The sequence below is a fragment of the Geotrypetes seraphini genome, chromosome 4, assembly GCF_902459505.1.
Source record: "Geotrypetes seraphini chromosome 4, aGeoSer1.1, whole genome shotgun sequence".
Classification (NCBI taxonomy): domain Eukaryota; kingdom Metazoa; phylum Chordata; class Amphibia; order Gymnophiona; family Dermophiidae; genus Geotrypetes; species Geotrypetes seraphini.
The window spans coordinates 159,743,951-159,764,739 of record NC_047087.1 but is presented as its reverse complement, the minus strand read 5'-3'; the positions used below and the strand labels follow the sequence as shown (position 1 = coordinate 159,764,739).

Sequence of the window (20,789 nt, the reverse complement as noted above, 5' to 3'; positions counted from 1 at the left end):
TTACTACTAATCAACATTCTTAGTGCCTGGCAATTTTTAGCCCTGTGCCACAATTAAGTTTTAAAACAAACAATAAACAGCAAATTATGTGTGGTGTAAAGTTCTTTCATAGTTCATAAGAACATAAGCAGTGCCTCCGCCGGGTCAGACCATAGGTCCATCCTGCCCGGCAGTCCGCTCCTGCGGCGGCCCAAACAGGTCACGACCTGTCTGAATCACCAGAAGGGGCTCCCTTGCCACCTTGGTTTCTCATTGAAGTCCTATCTTCCCATCGAAGTCCTAACCCTCCGGTCTTGCACATGCACGACCTGTTGGGTTTCTATACTTATTACCTGGTTAGCTTTCTATACTTGTGTTACATCCCAGCTCCTCCCTCAGTATCCCACGATCCCTTTATCCCTCAGGAATCCGTCCAATCCCTGTTTGAATCCCTGTACCGTACTCTGCCTGATCACTTCCTCCGGTAGCGCATTCCAAGTGTCCACGACCCTTTGGGTGAAAAAAAAACTTCCTTGCATTTGTTTTGAACCTATCTCCCTTCAGTTTCTCCGAATGCCCCCTCGTACTTGTTGTCCCCTTCAGTCTGAAGAATCTGTCCCTATCCACCCTCTCTATGCCCCTCATGATCTTGAAGGTCTCTATCATATCTCCCCTGAGCCTCCTTTTTTCCAGAGAGAAGAGCCCCAGCCTATCCAACCTCTCGGCGTATGGGCACCAGTTTCGTTGCTCTCCTTTGGACTCTCTCAAGTACCGCCATGTCCTTCTTGAGGACCAATACTGAACGCAGTATTCCAGATGTGGACGCACCATCGCTCGATACAATGGCATGATGACTTCCCGCGTCCTGGTTGTTATGCCCCTCTTTATGATGCCCAGCATCCTGTTGGCTTTTTTCGAGGCTGCTGCACACTGTGCAGATGGCTTCAGTGATGCATCCACCAGCACACCCAAGTCTCTCTCAAGTCTGCTGTCTCCCAATAATGCCCCCCCCAATTTGTAGTTGAACAACGGGTTCTTTTTCCCTATATGTATGACCTTGCATTTTTCCACGTTAAAGCGCATTTGCCATTTGTTTGCCCAGTCTTCCAGCTTGTCCAGGTCCCTTTGCAGGTCCTCACACTCCTCCCTGGACCTAACTCTGCCGCACAGTTTGGTATCGTCTGCAAAGGGACCTGGACAAGCTGGAAAACTGGGCAAACAAATGGCAAATGCGCTTTAACGTGGAAAAATGCAAGGTCATGCATATAGGGAAAAAGAACCCGTTGTTCAACTACAAATTGGGGGGGGGGGCATTATTGGGAGACAGCAGACTTGAGAGAGACTTGGGTGTGCTGGTGGATGCATCACTGAAGCCATCTGCACAGTGCGCAGCAGCCTCGAAAAAAGCCAACAGGATGCTGGGCATCATAAAGAGGGGCAAAACAACCAGGACGCGGGAAGTCATCATGCCATTATTCAACTTGAATATTTGAAGAACCGTCCAATGACAAATACAATAAATAGTTTTAAATAGTTACGCTGCTGAGACTATCTGAATTCAATTGCAGATTTCTTCTCTATACAAAAAAATACCCTCCTGAAAATTTGATATCTGGTAGAGAAAAAGTTGCTCTATCCAAAGCTTTTTGAACCAAAGTGATTGCTGGTGTCAAAACTGAAATACAAAGCTTCAAAATGGGTAAAATATGTTATTAATATTTTTGCTGCTCTGTTTGACTTGCAATATCTTTAGAGGAGGAGAGAAGTGCAGTTTCTTCTTCAGTGATTTCAGAAAAGGTGTCAGAGGTTGAAGGAATGTTGGCAGAGGGGACAGATGGAATGAGGGATTGGAGGGGGGGAGAAGTGACCTGGTTGAGAACTCAAGGTGAATTTTCTGAACCTTGTCATAGAAGAACTCAGCCATAGTCTGGGATAAAATGAAGGGGGGATTGGAAGTGAGGGCATTTTGAGTAAAGTTTAGTGTAGCAAAGACATGAACAAGGGCAACCTGGTCGACATTGTATATCTGGATTTTCAGAAGGCGTTTGACAAGGTTCCGCATGAACAACTACTTCGGAAAATTGTCAGGGTGAAATACTCATGTGGATTAAAAACTGGCTGGAGCATAGGAAACAGAGGGTGGGGGTAAATGGACAATACTCGGACTGAAAGAGCGTCACCAGTGGGGTGCCGCAGGGCTCGGTGCTTGGACCCGTGCTCTTCAACATCATTATAAACGATCTGGACATAGGTACAACGGGTGAGTTGATTAAATTTATAGACGATACGAAGTTGTTCAGAGCAGTGAAAACACAGGGGGATTGCGAAGATCTGCAAAGTGACATAATCAGGCTCGAGGAATGGACATCGACATGGCAAATGAGGTTCAACGTGGATAAGTGTAAAGTGATGCATGTCGGTAACAAAAATCTCATGCATGAATACAGGATGTCCGGGACGGTACTTGGAGAGACCTCCCAGGAAAGAGACTTGGGAGTTCTGATCGACAAGTCGATGAAGCTGTCCGCGTAATGTGTGGTGGCGGTGAAAAGGGCGAACAGAATGCTAGGAATGATAAAGAAGGGGATCATTAACAGATCAGAGAAGGTTATCATGCCGCTGTACCGTGCCATGGTGCGCCCTCACCTAGAGTACTGCGTCCAGCACTGGTCACCGTACATGAAGAAGGACACAGTACTACTCGAAAGGGTCCAGAGAAGAGTGACTAAGATGGTTAAGGGGCTGGAGGAGTTGCCGTACAGCCAAAGATTAGAGAAACTCAGCCTCTTCTCCCTCGAACAGAGGAGATTGAGAGGGGACATGATTGAAGCATTCAAGGTACTGAAGGGAATAGACTTGGTGGAAAAGGACAGGTTGTTCACTCTCTTCAAGGTAGGGAGAACGAGAGGGCAGTCTCTAAAATTGAAAGGGGATAGATTCCGTACGAATGTAAGGAAGTTCTTCTTCATCCAGAGAGTGGTAGAAAACTGGAACGCTCTTCCGGAGTCTGTCGTAGGGGACAACACCCTCCAGGGATTCAAGACAAAGTTAGACAAGTTCCTGCTGAACCGGAACATACACAGGTAGGGCTAGTCTCAGTGCACTGGTCTTTGACCAGAGGGCCGCCGCATGAGCGGACTGCTGGGCACAATGGACCACTGGTCTGACCTAGCAGCGGCAATTGTTATATTCTTATGGAATCGAGGGTGAAATACTCACATGGATTAAAAACTGGTTAGTGGATAGGAAACAGAGAGTGGGGGGTAAATGGACAATACTCGGACTAGAAAAGTGTCACGAGTGGAGTGCTGCAGGGTTTGGTGCTTGGACCTCTTCAACATATTTATAAACGACCTGGAAATTGGTACGACGAGCGAGGTGATTAAATTTGCGGACAGCTTCATTGACTTGTCTACCAGTACTCCCAAGTCTCTTTCCTAGGGGGTCTCTCCGAGTACTGCATCGGACATCTTGTATTCGTGTATATGATTTTTGTTACCGACGTGCATCACCTTGCACTTATCCATGTTAAACCTCGTTTGCCATGTGTGGCCCATTTCTCGAGCGTGTTTATGTCACATTGCAGGTCTTCACTCCTCTGAATAAGTACTGAAGACAGAAGGATTGCGAAGACCAACAATGTGACATAAACACGCTCGAGAAATGGGCCATGACATGGCAAATGAGATGTAACGTGGATAAGTGCAAAGTGATGCATGTTGGTAACAAAAATCTTATACACGAATACAGGATGTCCGGTGCAGTACTCGGAGAGACCCCCAGGAAAGAGACTTGGGAGTACTGGTAGACAAGTCAATGAAGCCGTCTGCGCAATGAGTGGCGGCAGCGAAAAGGGGGAACAGAATGCTAGGAATGATTAAGAAGGGGACCACAAACAGATCGGAGAAGGTTATCATGCCGCTGTACCGGACCATAGTACGCCTCCACCTGGAATACTGCGTCTAGCACTGGTCTCTGTACATGAAGAAGGACACAGTACTATTTGAAAGGGTCCAGAGAAGAGCGATTAAAATGGTTTAGGGGCTGGAGGAGTTGGGAATAATAATTGTAAGGTCATCTGCGTATATATATGATTTCAATTTTAAATTGGATAACATATTTCCCAATGATGCCATATAGACATTGAAAAGTGAAGGGGAGACATCCACAGGGATTACACCAAGCCTAAGAGATAGTTCCTTCACTGTAAACCTGGTAGGTACGGTTTTTTAAGAAACCCGTAAACCAATTTAGTACCTGTCCAGAAATGCCAATGGAATCAAGTCCTTCCATTAGTTTAAGAAAAAATGGTATTTTGGCAATATGTCTATAGTTGGTAGTCAAGGAAACAGACTCCTTAGAATTTTTAATAATAGGAGTCACAAGGATATGACCAAGTTCTGATGGAAATTTGCCAGTCCACATGCATAAAGAAACCCAATTAAAGAGTTCAGCCTTGAAGGAGATAGGAGCTGATTTCATAATAGTCATTGGACAGTTATCCATTAGGCAATTGGATTTTACATATTTTGAGTAGGAGCACAACAGTACACATCATGCCAGAGTTTTCCCCTCTAGTCACATGGGGGAAGGGACTAGAACTATTAGGGAATCTTCTTCACCTGGAGGTTTGAGATGTGGCTGTACCTGGTTGCACAGGAAAGCTGAGCAGCTAGAATTGAAAAATGCCAGACTGGAAAAGCTTAGAGAGCTGGAAGGGCTGAGAGCTCTGAATGGATTAGAATACCAGAGGCCATGGAGCTGGGGGTTGTCTGAATAGATATTGACTGAACCTGAGACCCAGATGGAACAGTTTATGGAGGTGGAGCTGGACGAGAGCCTAATAAGCCAAGAACAAGATATGAAGATATGTTGTTCTGTAAAAGCCAGCAAGAAATAATGCTTAATTTTGAAAGAACTTTTCAAGCTGTGATTTTTTTTTTCTGAAGAAATTGAAAAACTGTTGGTTTTGTGCTGGTAACCCTTGATAAGGATTGAGAACTACTTTGAGAAAGCAGTGAAAGTTTTTCCTTACTGCTAACGTTTGTTTTTTCTCTGTGTGAAGTGGGGGTTGGGCAAGCAGAAGCCTGTTGTGAGAGTGAGTGAGGTAGCTCTGTGTTATTCTTGTGCTAGGAAATGAGGGCATTATAATTTAACTAGTGTTTAAACCCATTACATTAACGGGTGCTAGAATAGATGTGTAGACTTAGGTATTTCTTTCTTTCTGTCTCTCTCCCTGGCCCCCCCATGTGTCTGTCTTTATTTCTTTTTATCTCTCTCCCTGCACCCTGTCTGTCTGTCTTTCTTTCTTTTTTTCTGTCTCTCCCCCCCTGTCCAGCAGCACCCCTTCCCTGCTCCCCCTGTCCAGCAGTAGCCCTTCTCCCTTCCTTTTAACTCCCAACTGTGCAACAGCAGCATTTCTCTTCCCCCCTTCAGCATTCCTTCTGTGATCTCACATAGCCGTCGCCAGCATTCACCCCCCCCCCCCCCGATCTCACACAGCCGTTGCCAGCACAGTATTCACAACTCGCTGCTCCTGCTTGCTTCGGGCCTTCGTCACTGCCGGGTCCCATCTACTTTCTGTTTCCGCGAAGGCAAGATCTGGCAGCGAGGAAGGCCCGAAGCAAACAGGAGCAGCAAATTGAAGCCTCCCTCCCTACCCTATCTTCCGCCAATGCTGCCCTAGCCAGGAAGCGACTTCGCCCATGCTCCGGGGGCTCTAACACTGTGCTTGCTGACTTCACTTCTCCTCCCTCCCCCCTCATGACTTAACTTCCGGTTTCGGAGGAACAGGGTCAGGAAGCCAGCAAGCACAGCGTAGTCAGAAGTCAGCCGGCGTCGATCAGAAAAGCAGCTGAGGCAGGCACTACACATGCGCAGGCATAGCAGCACGGATCACGGACCCACCAAGTTTGAAGTGCGCATGCACGCTAAGAGTATTATTATAACAGATATTTCAATTACATAGAGCCACTATCTAGCCAGCAGACCACCTGCTGGTGTCCAGTGTCCAAACACTGGAACAGGCTATGTAAACGCTACACAAGCCTCGCTTCAAACTGAGAAGGAACTGTTTCTTCACTGTTGTTTAAAAGAACTGTTGCTGAGGTGAACTAGATGCTTGCTGAAGCCAAGGAATGTGTAGAGCTGTATAGGCTGGCATCCGTCGTCAGATGGAAGACTCAACTGCCAGGCCACATTGTTCTGAGCCTCCGCTGTCCAAGGGAGCCAAGCATGCAACGGATTCCTCTTCAGACTGCAACAGGAAATAAGCACATCCTGTAGTGGGTGCAGATGGGCCCTCACAACCATGGACCTGCAGGTACTGCTAGGCTGTTGGGATTGGATTCTCCAGGAAGGTACGTATCAGCTGGTGGAACTTCACCTGGTGCAAGTTGGGCAGAAACACCTTGTTCAGTCCTGTGGCGAGGTGTACCCCCAGGTATTCCAAGTCCTGCATTAGCACGAGGTGGCTCTTTCAAATGTTGAACACCCAGCCTAGGCATTGAAGCAGCTGAATGACCTGGCAAACCACCTGACACCCCTCGGACTCAGAATGAGCCAGGAAGCCAAGGCTTGGACATGCTGGTGCAGCCTTGGCCACTGGAGGGTTTCTTTATGTCTTCCCTCCATGACCTATGATAGGTTGTCTGCTGAGATGGATCAAGGCACTCAGAGGTTGGTTGGTTCTCATGTGCCTGACTGGCTGAGACGAATGTGGTATGCCAACCTGGTCCATTCCCTGCCATCGTCATCTCCTTTCACAGGGCCCGATTGCGCTCCAGGACCCAGATCACTTTGGTCTTATGGCCTGATTATTAAGCACGTGTTCTTAGTCTGCAGAGGCTATTCTTTGGGCGTGGCTAGCTACTCACACAGCAAAAAGAAGTCAGCTGTGGCAGCGAAGGCTTAGAGATGTTTTCAATCGTTATGCAGCCAGAAGCACGAGGATCCGACTTTACTACTACTGCTAATCACTTATATAGCACTGAAAGGCGTACTGTGACAGGGAGAGCCCTGTCATGTTGGTAGAATCCCTGCAGTACTCTAAAACTACCCCTAAACCTGCTCCTAGAAGCAGGCAGGTTAGGGAAATTGCCCTGCAAAGTATATCCCAAGTGAAAGGCAGCCCAAAATTGACCCGATTATATTTGCCTAGTTCTAGTGTAGTAAATGCTAAAAGCAAAGAATTACAAGTACCAGCAGGCACCAGGCCTGGGATAGCAAAACTCACAAAGGGATTAGCTCCTGCAATCAGCTCTCCTGGGGGCAGGGCTAGTCAGCAGGGAAGTTATCCAGGCTCATCAGCAAAGAACCAGGGTAACACAGGTGAACCTAGAGACAATCGGCACAGGGTTAGAGAAAAAGGTGTGGTCTCGAGGCAATGGAGGCAGCCACAAACCTTTAGCCTGACTGAACCCTTGGAAAGAGGCAGACCCGTACAGGCCAGGGGACAGAAGCCAGAAACCAGTATTTCCCACAGGAAACAGGGAGAAAATCTCAGGACTGAAACTTGTAAGCACTCTTCTGAAGGTAACAATACTTTTGATGTAGAAATGCCAAAAGAAATATGCACAATTGATTATGAACTGGAACCTGAGGACTTCTGTTTGTCTGAAGACATGCTTATAGAGTAAAGCTTGGGGGAAACAATATGCTGTTTTTGATAAGATAGAATTGCCTCACAAACCCTTTAATAGAGGAGTGAAGAATCACAACTTCTGATTAAATTAGGGGTGTAGAAGAGTGGGAAGCACTACTTCTGATATTGTACAAAACATAGGATTTACTGTGAGAGAACCGGGTGGCGCAGGCTCAGCCGGTTCCAGGACTTTGATATTGAAAGTTTGGCTTTTTGTTTTGATATAAAGACTAGCAGAGCAGAGCTTGTTGAAAGCACATGTTTTTGTGGAAAAATTGCCAGATTGTGGAAGCCTGGTGGACTAACAGGCTGTTTAGCTACCAGAGCAAATTTGTGTTTTTTTCATTTCACCAAAGTATAAGGAAGAAAATAAAGAAATAATAATTCACACTAAACACTTTTGATGCAGACACCCCTCTACCATCCATGCCTTACTCAACCGCTCGGCCGAGGCTTAGATGACCCAGGTAAGGACTCTGGCTAATCCAGTCCAGGTCTTACCCGATCACAGTATGCAGCACTGTACATTTTGACATTTATAGACTGTCCCTGCTCGAAAGAGCTTACAATGTAACTTGGACAGACAGACATGATATATAGGGTTGAGGATGCAGAACCCAAGGTGAGAGGAGTTAAGAATCGAAAGTACTCTCAAAGAGGTGGGCTTTTAACTGGGCCTTGAACACTGCCAGAGACTGAACCCTCCATAGGGATTCGGGCAGCTTGTTCCAAGCATACTGTGCAGCAAGGTAGAAGGGACAGAGTCTGGAGTTGGCAGTTGAAGAGAGGGGCACAGATAGGAGGGACTAGTGCTGCCCGATTCAGGAAAAAAAAATTCAATTCGATTCGATTCAGTCTATTGAATTGGTTTTTTGATTCGATTTTTCTGCCAAATTGGATGTTGTTTTTTTTTGTGTTTTTTTTTTTTTCCAAACATCCTGGTGGGTTTATTTTACAGCCTCTTCACCCCTTTGCCTTCTCCTAACCACACTGGCGCTGTGGTGTAAACAAAATAAACAAACAAAAAAGACTTTTCCTCTCTCTCTGTGGTCTAACACCAGCTCTGGCAGGATACACATTTCAAATCTGACATACTGTAATCACAAAACAGAAAATAAAATTAGTTTTTCTACTTTTTGTTGTCTGGTCATTATTCCAATTTTGTTGGTCTCAGGCTCTGGTTGTCTTCTGATAACTTGCTTGCAAGGGTCTCCTTCTTTCTCCCTGCTAACCATCCATCTTCCATCTCTGTCCTCCCCTTCCGTTTCTCTTCCCTCCCCAGGAGGTCTGGCATCTTTCCTTTTTTTCGTCTCCCTCCACAGATCCACCTTTTCTTAACTACCCTTTCATCTAGCATCTCTCCTTCCTTCCCCATCATCTCACAGTCCACCATCTCTCCCTTTCTTTTCCCAACTACCCTCCTATCCAGTATCTCTATCCCCCCTCCACACCATCCCTTGCGTCAAACTTCTCTCCCTTTCTGTTCCTTCCCTCCTTAAATTCCATTGTCCATCATCTCTCTTCCTCTCCTCTATTTTCAGACCCATTACTTCCTCCCCAAAGTCCGGCATATGCACATCTCTTTGAACCCCCCCTTCCCTCCCTCCATGTACTTCTATACCAGGGCCCCTCTCCCCTAAAGGTTTGTCCCTCCTTGAAGGCCTGCACCCCACCCCTAAAGGCCTGTGCCACCATCCCTGAAGGCCTCTTTCCCCCTTGAAGGCTTGTCCTCCCCCTTAAAGGTCTGCATCCCACCCCTAAAGGCCTGCCTGTCCCCCCCTGAAGGCCTGCCTGTCCCCCCTTGAAGGCCTGTGCCCCCCCTTTGAAGGCCTGCCTGCCTGTACCACCCGAAGGACTGCTCACTCCCCACCCCGGCGTCCGGCTTCCACCCCCCTGGCCTTCCGCTTCCCCCCCTGGCCTCCCCGCACTGTTTACCTTCCAGGAACAGCCTGCAAACAAGATCGCAGCGCTAGTGATATTAGTACCGCTTCGGAGCTGTTTCCTCCGTTGCGGTCCCGCCCCTCCTCTGATATGAGAGGAGGGGCGGGACCGCGACGGAGGAAACAGCTCTGAAGCGGTACTAAGATCGCTTGTTTGCAGTCTGTTTCTGGAAGGTAAACAGTGCAGGAAGGCCAGGGGGGTGGAAGCCGAAAGCCGGACACCGGGGGAGCGGGGGGAAGCCGACAGCAGCACTTCCTGACTGACCCTCCCCCTCGCCCCCTAAAGCAGGTGCGGCAGCTGACACTCCTGCTTTAGGGTGTGAAGGGGGAGGGTCAGGCGAATCGGGAAGCTGGTTATTTTTGTTTTGAACTGATTCGAATCGATTCACCCGAAGTGAATCGGTGAACCGATTCGAATCGTGAATCGGGCAGCACTAGATGGGACTTATTCTCGTGTTCCTTCATGGTGGGCTGGAATAGGGCCTGGCTGTCAGGTCTAAGAACAAGAACATAAGAATTGCCGCTGTTGAGTGAGACCAGTGGTCCATCGTGCCCAGCAGTCCACTCACGTGGTGGCCCTTGGTCAAAGACCAGCGCCCTAACTGAGACTAGCCCTACATGCATACGTTCTGGTTCAGCAGGAACTTGTCTAACTTTGTCTTGAATCCCTGGAGTGTGTTTTCCCCTACGACAGACTCCGGAAGAGTGTTCCAATTTTCTACCACTCTCTGAATGAAGAAGAACTTTCTTACATTCGTACGAAATCTATCCCCTTTCAATTTTAGAGAGTGCCCTCTCGTTCTTCCTACCTTGGAGAGGGTGAACAACCTGTCCTTATCTACTATGTCTATTCCCTTCAGTACCTTGTATGTTTTGATCATGTCCCCCCTCAATCTCCTCTGTTCGAGGGAGAAAAGACCCAGTTTCTCTAATCTTTCACTATACGGCATCTCCAGCTCCTTAACCATTTTAGTCGCCCTTCTCTGGACCCTTTCAAGTAGCATCATGTCCTTCTTCATGTACAGCGACCAGTGCTGGACACAGTTCTCCAGGTGAGGGCGCACCATGGCCCGGTATAGCGGCATGATAACCTTCTCCGATCTGTTCATGATCCCCTTCTTCATCATTCCTAGCATTCTGTTCACCCTTTTTGCTGCCGCCGCACATTGCATGGACGGCTTCATCAACTTGTCGATCATAACTCCTAAATCTCTTCCCTGGGAGGTCTCTCCAAGTACTGCCCCGGACATCCTGTATTCGTGCATGAGATTTTTGTTATCTACATGCATCACTTTACATTACTTATCTACGTTGAACCTCATCTGCCATGTTGATGCCCATTCCTTAAGCCTGATTATGTCACGTTGCAGATCTTCGCAATCCCCCTGTGTCTTCACTACTCTAAATAACTTTGTATCATCCACAAATTTAATCACCTCACTCGTCGTACCAATGTCTAGATCATTTAAAAAGATGTTGAATTGCATGGGTTCAAGCACCGAGCCCTGCTTCACCCCACTGGTGACGCTCTTCCAGTCCGAGTAATTGGCATTTACCCCCACTCTCTGTTTCCTATGATCCAGCCAGTTTTTAATCCACGTGAGTATTTCACCCTCAATTCAATGATTCGCAATTTTCCAAAGTAGTTGTTCATGTGGAACCTTGTTAAACGCCTTCTGAAAATCCAGATATACAATGTTGACCGGGTCGCCCTGTCTGTTTACTCCCTCAAAGAAGTGCAGCAAGTTTGTCAAACATTATCTCCCTTTACTAAAACCATGCTGACTGGTCCTCATCAGCCCGTGTCCATCAAGGTGATCAATGATGCGGTCCTTTATCAGCGACTCTACCATCTTTCCCGGTACCGAGGTCAGACTCACTGGTCTGTAGTTTCCCAGATCTCCCCTTGAACCTTTCTTGAAGATCTGCATAACATTTGCCACCTTACAGTCTTCCGGAATCTTTTCTGATTTGATCAACAGATTGGCTATTAGTTGAAGCAGTTCAGCTATGGTCCCTTTCAGTTCCTTGATGACCCTCGGATGGATACTATCCGGTCCCGGGGTTTTATCGCTCTTAAGCCTATCAATCTGCCTACACACCTCCTCTAGACTGACCGTCAATCCTGCCAGATTTTCGTCTTCATTTCCAGCATATAACCTGATGGGTTCCGGTATGCTGTGTACATCTTCGGTAAATACAGACAAAAAAAAAATGTGTTCGGTTTGTCGGCGATTGCTTTGTCCTCCTTTAGCACTCCCTTTATTCCATGGTCATCCAACGGTCTCTCTTGTTTGGGTCCTAAGCCTCTGAGAGGCTTTTTGGCTGCTCATCCGATCGTTGTCCGGTTTCTTAGAACATAAGAACTGCCACTTCCGGGTCAGACCTTCGGTCCATCAAGTCTGGCGATCCGCACACACGGAGGCCCAGCCAGGTGTACACCTGGCGTAATTTTAGTCACCCATATCCCTCTATGCCTCTCGTAAGGAGATGTGCATCTAGTTTGCTTTTAAATCCTAGAACGGTAGATTCCGCAATAACCTCTGGGAGAGCATTCCATGTGTCCACCACTCGTTATGTGAAGTAGAACTTCCTGATATTTGTCCTGGACTTGTTCCCCCTTAGCTTCAGTCCATGTCCTCTTGTCCGTGTCACATTGGACATTGTAAATAATTTTTTTTTTCCTGCTCTATTTTTTTGATTCCTTTCAGTATTTTGAAAGTCTTGATCATATCCCCTTGCAGTCTCCTTTTCTCAAGGGAGACAATCCCAGTCTCTTAAGTCGTTGCTCGTCTCTGTACCCTCTCCAGCAGTTTTATATCCTTCTTTAGGTTGGAAGACCAATGTTGGACACAGTATTCCAAGTGTGATCTGACCATTGCTCTATAAAGCGGCATTATAACTTTCTCCGATCTACTCGTAATTCCTCTCTTTATCATGCCTAACATTCTATTTGCTTTCTTAGCCGCTGCTGCGCATTATGCTGATGATTTCAGGGTCCTATCTATCAGTACACCCAGGTCTTTTTCTTGTTTGCTCTTAGGGGCGCATTAAGGCATCTCCCCTTGCTGTGGCCACCCTGTCAGACTTGGAATCTCAATCTAGTTCTCCAAGCGCTGACTTATTCGCCCTATGATCCTCTGGAGCAGGCGTCCTTAATGGATCTCACTGTTAAAGATAGTTTTCCCAGTGGTTATAACTACAGCTCGCAGAGTTTCCGAGCTTCAGGCTTTATCCTGCAGAGATCCTTTTCTTCGGATTCCGGCATGTTTCTGAGCACTGTTCTCTCCTTCTTTCTGAAGGTGGACTCTAGTTTCTACATCAACCAGGAGGTCCGGCTGCCTACCTTTATTCCCTTGAGATCGAAAGAGCAGGTCTGAGGGCTGAAGCTGCTTGATGTGCACAGACCTTTGTTGCAGTACTTGAGGTCATGAATGTATTTCAGGTATCCTACCAAACGTTTGTATTGGTGAGTCCTGCCCAAATGCCACCATTTCAAGATGGATCTGTATTGCTATTTCATCTCCCTACATCGCCGCCAGAAAGAAGCTCCCTCTTTCTGTGAGGGCTTATTCTACTGGGGGTGTTTCTTCCTCTTTGGCAGAGTTGTCAGCGATCTCTTTGGAGGAGATTTGCAAGGATGCTATCTGGTCCTCCTTGCATACTTTTACCAAGTTTTACAGATTTCATGTGGTGGCCAAGCAGGATGCTGCTTTAGACTCCTCTGTTTTGGTAGCAGGCTCATTGGTCCCACCCTGACTCTATAGGACTGCTCTGTTACATCCCACTTGTCCAGGAATAGAGCGGGATTGTAAAGAACAAAAGATTAGGTTCTTACTTTTGATAATCTTCTTTCTTGTAAATCCATGCTCTGTTCCTGGAGCCCATCCTGGAGATAGCTGATTCGCTGATTGTCTGTCTTAATAAGTACAGTATTGGTAAATTGGACTTATGGTTTCTTGACCAGCCTTTCTAAGAGTACCATCCGAACATGCTATGTGCTTGCCTTGGGGTCTCTAGCTATAGCGCCCCCCTCTGTTAGTGCAGTCTGTGTCTCCTTATAGCACAGTTTCTTTTTGGTTTCTACTGTTTAATAACCTGTTTCAATTGTTCAGTTGTTAAGCCTTTTCATGTTATGAGCATATAAGACATATATCAGGTAGTTTCGCCGTACCCCTCCCTTTTGTATATGTCCTCTTCAAGGGAAGGTCAGAAGAATTATGTAAATGAGGCTTCCTACAAGTAGTCTCACAGCATGGGATGCATGCACTTGCCCAGGAATAGAGTGTGGATTTTCAAAAAAGAAGATTAGCAAAGGTAAGAACCTAATCTTTTGGTATTCTTGTTTGACAAGTGAGAGGGCAGACTGGAAGGATGTCAGCAGGAATTTTAAGATATATAAATTCAGCATGTGTCCAGGATTTAAGCCAAAGATGTTCAGCAGATCGGGCACAGGAGCATAGATAGTGGATGTTGGAAGGTTAGCCAAGGCTGGGTTTGGCATGCCTTACAGGATGTGAGATGGGAAGAGCAAGGATATTGTCACCTGCCGGGGTCTCGGTAAGGTTAAGAAGACCTCCGGTAGAGGGTAGCACACCCCTGACGTGGCTCCCAAAGGGGGAGACCTCACTGGTGTCTCACTATCTTGGGCTTTGCTAAAAATAAAGCACCGTGAGTCAAGTTGAACAAAAAATAATGTGTAAAGTTTAATTAGTCACTTGCCACATAAATCATATCAGATATTATTATAGTCCAAGTTTCCTTTCTTCCCAAACAAGGGCAAAAAGAAAGAAAACCGAAAACAAAAAGACTTTTAACTTTCACCCCAGTCCAGTGAAAGCACAGCAAGCTTTCTATCAGGTATACTTCCAGTCCAGGTTTTAGGGCTTGCTCTACCTGATCACACAGTCTCTGAAAAACACAGCACAATTAGTCTCTTAGGCAATTATCCAGCCTTGAGCTGGAGTCCTGGGCTTACTAACCAATACAGTCCAGTTTCTTCACCAGGTATTTACATTCTTGAATATAAAGTAAACTTTAAGCAAAAACAAAAGACAAAAACTGAAGCCTTACTGCAGGCTCCTAAACTTCCAGCCCTGATTAGCTCACAGTCCTTTGGGCTTCTCTTGAGCTCCTGCACAGCTGCAGTGTAGCCAGATAATCAGGCTGCTGCAGCACTGCTCTAAGCTTGTGTTACAGCACAAACAATCCAAAATCAGTCCTGCCAAAACTCCTCTCCACTATTATTCCTGTACAGCCTTGTACCTGTAGTGTTTAGTGGAAAGTTGCCAAGCCCACATCCATGGCTTCTTCCATAACGGTCTCTGACATACACCCTTCATCCAGGTCCATGCTTTCTGGTGTATCCAGCGGCTCTGCTGGCTCCTGAGGCATTGGAGCCTCACACTCCATTGGCTCTGGAGTGAGGTCTGGCCTTCTCCTGGCCCGGAGAACTCTCTCTCCCAGACTCTCTTGGGCAGCCTCCTTTAATGCTCTGGAGAGCTGCTTAACAGGCTTAGGGCCACGCCCTACACTGGGTGATTGTGTGCCTAGCTTGTGTGTTCTTGGGCTCCCCCTCAGGCTACAGGGCAGAATATCACTGGGATCTTGATTAAACCTCTTAGTGTGACTGGAAGCTTTTCTGGGCCGGGCAGTTAACCTATACTCAGGGTACTGCTCTAGGCTAGAAGACTCAGGATAGGCAGCTAGGCTTTCAGGATCTTCTTCCTGATCCTTCTCAGGGAGAGTCTGGTCTCGAGTAAGAGACTGAGACCAGGGTTTCACTCTGACATGACCGTCTCGGGGAGCGGAAATGTCACATACCCCCTCACTTAAAGGCTGCCTAGTCTGAGGCTTCTGCTTCTGCTGGGGTGTCTCGTACATTCTAGACAGGACCTCCACATTGGTGTTAAGCTTAGCTAGTACATCAATACCGCCTACGGGGTTTATTAAACTTCTTCCCCTGATTAGTAGGTAATGGGTCAGGATCCATGAAATCGTCGGGCCACTGCAGTACTGGAGTTTCATACCCTGCCTGTACCCCTGGGCTAGTCTCTCCACCCGACTCCTCTAAAACGTCCATTCTCTGAGCCAGGGCGGACACTGCCTGTCTGACTTCTCCTAACTCCTTTTCCCGAAGGTCATTAACCTGTTGATGTAGCTTGTCCATATCCTCACTTGCTTCGTCCAGTGAATCAGCCATCTTCCCTAAGTGGCGTTCCCACCGTTCGTTGCCTGCCTCATTTTGTTTGGCCAGCAACTGAGCCTCTGTTTCTTTTTCCGCTAGTTGGTCTTTAAGCTCTTCCGTTTTTTTAAGCCTCACCAACATATCTTGGCCGCGAGTTTGTTCCTCCAGTAGCTGTTTCCTTACTTGCTGCACTTGCCCATATACTTGAGCGAGGTCTTTTTGTAACTTCTCTACCTCCGCTCCTGTTGAACTGGCCTGGTTGCTAGCTGTTTCGGGTGTAACTATCTGTGGGCTTGCCTGATTCTGACCTGCCTTTAGTTTCTCCAGTTCCTCTCGTAAGGATTTTATCTCTTCCCGGAGAGTTTGGTCCTGTTCAGTTTGTTTCCCTTTCCCCGGTGGCTGGGACTCCCCTGCTTGCCCTTTATCTGAGGATCCGAACCCTTTTCCTCCCCTTTGAGTATCGGGCAGTTCTTTATATTTTGTCAATTTCGGGTGCCAAATGCGCTCACAAATCATTTGAGCGATTCGGTCCCCGGGGCAGATCTTATAGTCAGTATTGCTCTGGTTAACTAGCAACACGGCTAAGTTACCCCTATAGTCCGGGTCAACCACCCCTGTGGCCACATCTATAGCGTGCCGTAGAGCTAACCCTGACCTCGGCGCTATCCTCAAGTAAGAGCCCGGTGGCGAGGACACCTGTATGTCTGTATTAATCAGCGCCCGGTTCTGCGCTGGGACTACCTGTTCTTGGGCGGCGTACAAATCGTACCCCGCGGCACAGTCATAAGCCCTTGTAGGAATATGGGCTTTATCAGATAAGGGAGCCCATCTTATAACCGGTTTCCAATTCGTACTTGACCCCCGGGTACTCTCTCTCCTCCCCCATGAGTAACCTTGGGACTGGTTTCGTACCACTCTAGCCCCCATCACCCATTTCTGCCTGTGAAGGGGTTCACGCACCGCCTCTCCAGCTTGGGCGACCTGTTGGGTTAGGCCTGCCCAGTCCTTCCCTAGTACTACTGGATATGGTGAAAAGTCCACCACCGCTACCTTCATGTCCCAACTTCCCCTCTTCGTCTCTATGAGCATTTGGTGGAGAGGGTATTCCCGGGAGTCCCCATGTATACAGGCAAGGAAGACGGATTCGGGCCCTTCCCTAGGATGGCCTGCCTTACCAATCTGTTTCCACAGTCTGCGTGAAATCACAGATTGTTCGGCACCGGTATCCACTAGAGCTTGAACCCTTTTCCCCGCTATCAAGATGGGCACCTGGTAAGGTCCCTCAGAAGTATAGTCGGGTGTGGTTCCGGTAGCGTCGTCCTGCGTCACGGGAACACTCCAAAAGAAAAATTATGAAGCACAAAAAAAAAACTGCAAAATTTTCGTTGTTTTTTTTTTTTTTCCTTTTATAGGTTCAAACTTGAAACCACCAGTAGAGTGTGCTAATATCCCACTGCTGCCACCATTTTGTCACCTGACGGGGTCTCGGTAAGGTTAAGAAGACCTCCGGTAGAGGGTAGCACACCCCTGACGTGGCTCCCAAAGGGGGAGACCTCACTGGTGTCTCACTATCTTGGGCTTTGCTAAAAATAAAGCACCGTGAGTCAAGTTGAACAAAAAATAATGTGTAAAGTTTAATTAGTCACTTGCCACATAAATCATATCAGATATTATTATAGTCCAAGTTTCCTTTCTTCCCAAACAAGGGCAAAAAGAAAGAAAACCGAAAACAAAAAGACTTTTAACTTTCACCCCAGTCCAGTGAAAGCACAGCAAGCTTTCTATCAGGTATACTTCCAGTCCAGGTTTTAGGGCTTGCTCTACCTGATCACACAGTCTCTGAAAAACACAGCACAATTAGTCTCTTAGGCAATTATCCAGCCTTGAGCTGGAGTCCTGGGCTTACTAACCAACACAGTCCAGTTGCTTCACCAGGTATTTACATTCTTGAATATAAAGTAAACTTTAAGCAAAAACAAAAGACAAAAACTGAAGCCTTACTGCAGGCTCCTAAACTTCCAGCCCTGATTAGCTCACAGTCCTTTGGGCTTCTCTTGAGCTCCTGCACAGCTGCAGTGTAGCCAGATAATCAGGCTGCTGCAGCACTGCTCTAAGCTTGTGTTACAGCACAAACAATCCAAAATCAGTCCTGCCAAAACTCCTCTCCACTATTATTCCTGTACAGCCTTGTACCTGTAGTGTTTAGTGGAAAGTTGCCAAGCCCACATCCATGGCTTCTTCCATAACGGTCTCTGACATACACCCTTCATCCAGGTCCATGCTTTCTGGTGTATCCAGCGGCTCTGCTGGCTCCTGAGGCATTGGAGCCTCACACTCCATTGGCTCTGGAGTGAGGTCTGGCCTTCTCCTGGCCCGGAGAACTCTCTCTCCCAGACTCTCTTGGGCAGCCTCCTTTAATGCTCTGGAGAGCTGCTTAACAGGCTTAGGGCCACGCCCTACACTGGGTGATTGTGTGCCTAGCTTGTGTGTTCTTGGGCTCCCCCTCAGGCTACAGGGCAGAATATCACTGGGATCTTGATTAAACCTCTTAGTGTGACTGGAAGCTTTTCTGGGCCGGGCAGTTAACCTATACTCAGGGTACTGCTCTAGGCTAGAAGACTCAGGATAGGCAGCTAGGCTTTCAGGATCTTCTTCCTGATCCTTCTCAGGGAGAGTCTGGTCTCGAGTAAGAGACTGAGACCAGGGTTTCACTCTGACATGACCGTCTCGGGGAGCGGAAATGTCACAATATCTAGAGCAGAGAAAAGAATGGTGTTATAGGAGAAGATGGCTTTGTTGACAGACTTGAATGACATAGTAGTTGAAGGGAGGGATGATATTGTGGTGGAGAGTGTGCCATGGTCAATAGCTTGAAGGTTTCTAAATGTATTGATAATGATTGGCTGGGTTTGGGGTGGGGTGGGGGGATAAGGTGATGAATTGTGAACATTAATAGATGATGGTTAGAGAGGGAAAGTGTTGAGGTGCAGAAATTGGTGGTAGAGCAGTTGAAGGAGAAAACGAGGTCAAGGCAGTGGCCATCTTGATGTGTAGGGGTGGTGGATTACAGCTGGAGATTTTATGAGGATGTTAGGGCAAGAAACCTGGAAGTGTAAGAGTCAGAGGGGTCATTAGCATGGATGTTGAAGTCACCAAGGATGAGAGAAAGAGATGAGGGTTCAAGAAAAAAGGGGGCCAGGAGTCAGTCAGTGAGGAAGGAAGAGAGGGTTGTCACTATTAAAAAAATTCCATCAATGCCTTCTTTCCTATCATGCAGCTCTCTGGGATTGAGATTTGAAGCCCCTGTTACTGAGTTTTGTATCATACCATCACTTCAGAAAGCAACCGTTCCCTAATTAATAATTATGAACATTTCTAATGTTTTTTAAAATTAATTTTGTAAACCACATAGAACTTACCGGTTTTGCAGTATAGAAATTGTGAGTACAGTAAAATCTTGGTTTGTGAGCATAATTCGTTCCAGAAGCATGCTTGTAATCCAAAGCACTCGTATATCAAAGTGAATTTCCCCATAACAAATAATGGAAACTCAGACAATTTGTTCCACAACCCAAAAACTTTAATACAAAATACTATACGTATTTGTATTGCAAGACTTTGCTCATTTAGAACAGTCACTACACTCCTGCAGCATCAGAGAGAGAAGAACCGTCGGCTCAGTTGTGGTGATGTGATGCGTGTATACTGTATGTACTCATATTACAAGACCTCGCTCGTTTAGAAGAGTCACTACACTCCTGAAGTGTCAGAGAGAGAAGGACCATCAACTCAGTTGTGATGTGTGTATACTGTATGTACTTGTATTGCAAGACATTGCTTGTATATCAAGTTAAAATTTAATCAAATGTTTTTGCTTGTCTTGCAAAACACTTGTAAACCAAGTTACTTGCAATCCAAGGTTTTACTGTATTATGTTATTTTATCAGGGGATCGGTAAATGACTGCTACCCGGAGAGGCAGAGGAGCAAACGGGTTGATAAAGTGGAATTCAAAGGAGGGAAAGCAGTGAGATTGAGGTGGGAGAAGGAGTTGATACCTACAAGATGGTGAGAGTAACAGCCCAACACCACTTCCATGACCAACTGGCCAAGGTGTATGTGAGAAAAGATAGCCTCCATAACACAGGGCAGCAGCTGAAACAGAGTCTTTAGGGTGGACCCAGGTTTCAGTTAGTGCTAGCAAATGGAGAGTTCAAGAGATAAAAAGATCATGGATGGAGGTGAGCTTGTTGGAGACTGAGTGGGCATTCCATGGGGTGCATGAGAAGGAGAGGAAGGGGGAGGAGGGGAACAGAAATAAGATTGGTTACATTGCAATATGACCCCCATGAGTAGGGTGAGGGTTGATTGGGAGGACCAGGATTTGGCTTGATAACCACGGCAGAGAGCAGGAGAAGGAGTGGGAGAATATAGATGTGTGGAAGTATCATTGGAGGGATCATGCCACAATCTAGATGCACATAGGAAGAGTGGGGATGGCTGGATGAGAGGCAGAAATTGTTGAAGCTGTAGGGTTTAGAAGAAAGTGGAGGACAGAAGGGAGGGTGTTCAAAGGATTCAAAGAATGGGTGAAGTGATGGTGGTGGTGGGGTTACATGGTTTTGGGTGAAAAGAGAGACTGGGAAAATTCAGTATTAGGAGGAGGAAGTGGTACAGGAGTCATGGTAGGGATGAAAGGAAGGCACCTCCTTAAGTGGTAAATAAGATTTATCCTGGATATGAGAGATATTCTTAAGCATATTTCTTGTGAAAAGTCACTGGTTCATGTTATTAGTCAAAAACAAATTGGTCTCTTGAAGCAAAAATACAAACAAGAGGAAAGAAGATTATCCCAGGACAAGCAGGCAGCATATTCTCAACATATGGGTGATGTCAACCATGGAACCCTGATGCAGAAAGCTTCACAAACAGACTTGGTTGAAGAACTTTTGGAAAGTTTGAGACTGCCACACCGCGCATGTGTGAGTGCCTTCCTGCCCGACATAGAGTGTGTGTCTCCTCAGCTTCTCAGTTTTAAGTTT

At 46.7% G+C, this 20,789-nt stretch overlaps 1 protein-coding gene across 5 annotated transcripts in view; it reads left to right on the top strand.

Annotated features, from left to right (window-relative positions):
* The window catches only part of GFOD2 (glucose-fructose oxidoreductase domain containing 2), a 191,674-nt gene that overhangs the window by 47,635 nt on the left and 123,250 nt on the right, over positions 1-20,789 (top strand). Inside the window, exon 2 of one of the 5 annotated variants that reach the window (XM_033943749.1) lies at positions 19,696-19,815. The exons of 2 other annotated variants lie outside the window; for them this stretch is intronic. The gene's annotated coding sequence lies outside the window, so the exon portion shown is untranslated. Of the gene's footprint in view, positions 1-7,358; positions 7,513-19,695; positions 19,816-20,789 lie in introns of those variants that run through there. 2 more of the 5 variants (XM_033943747.1, XM_033943748.1) reach the window with 2 other exon arrangements.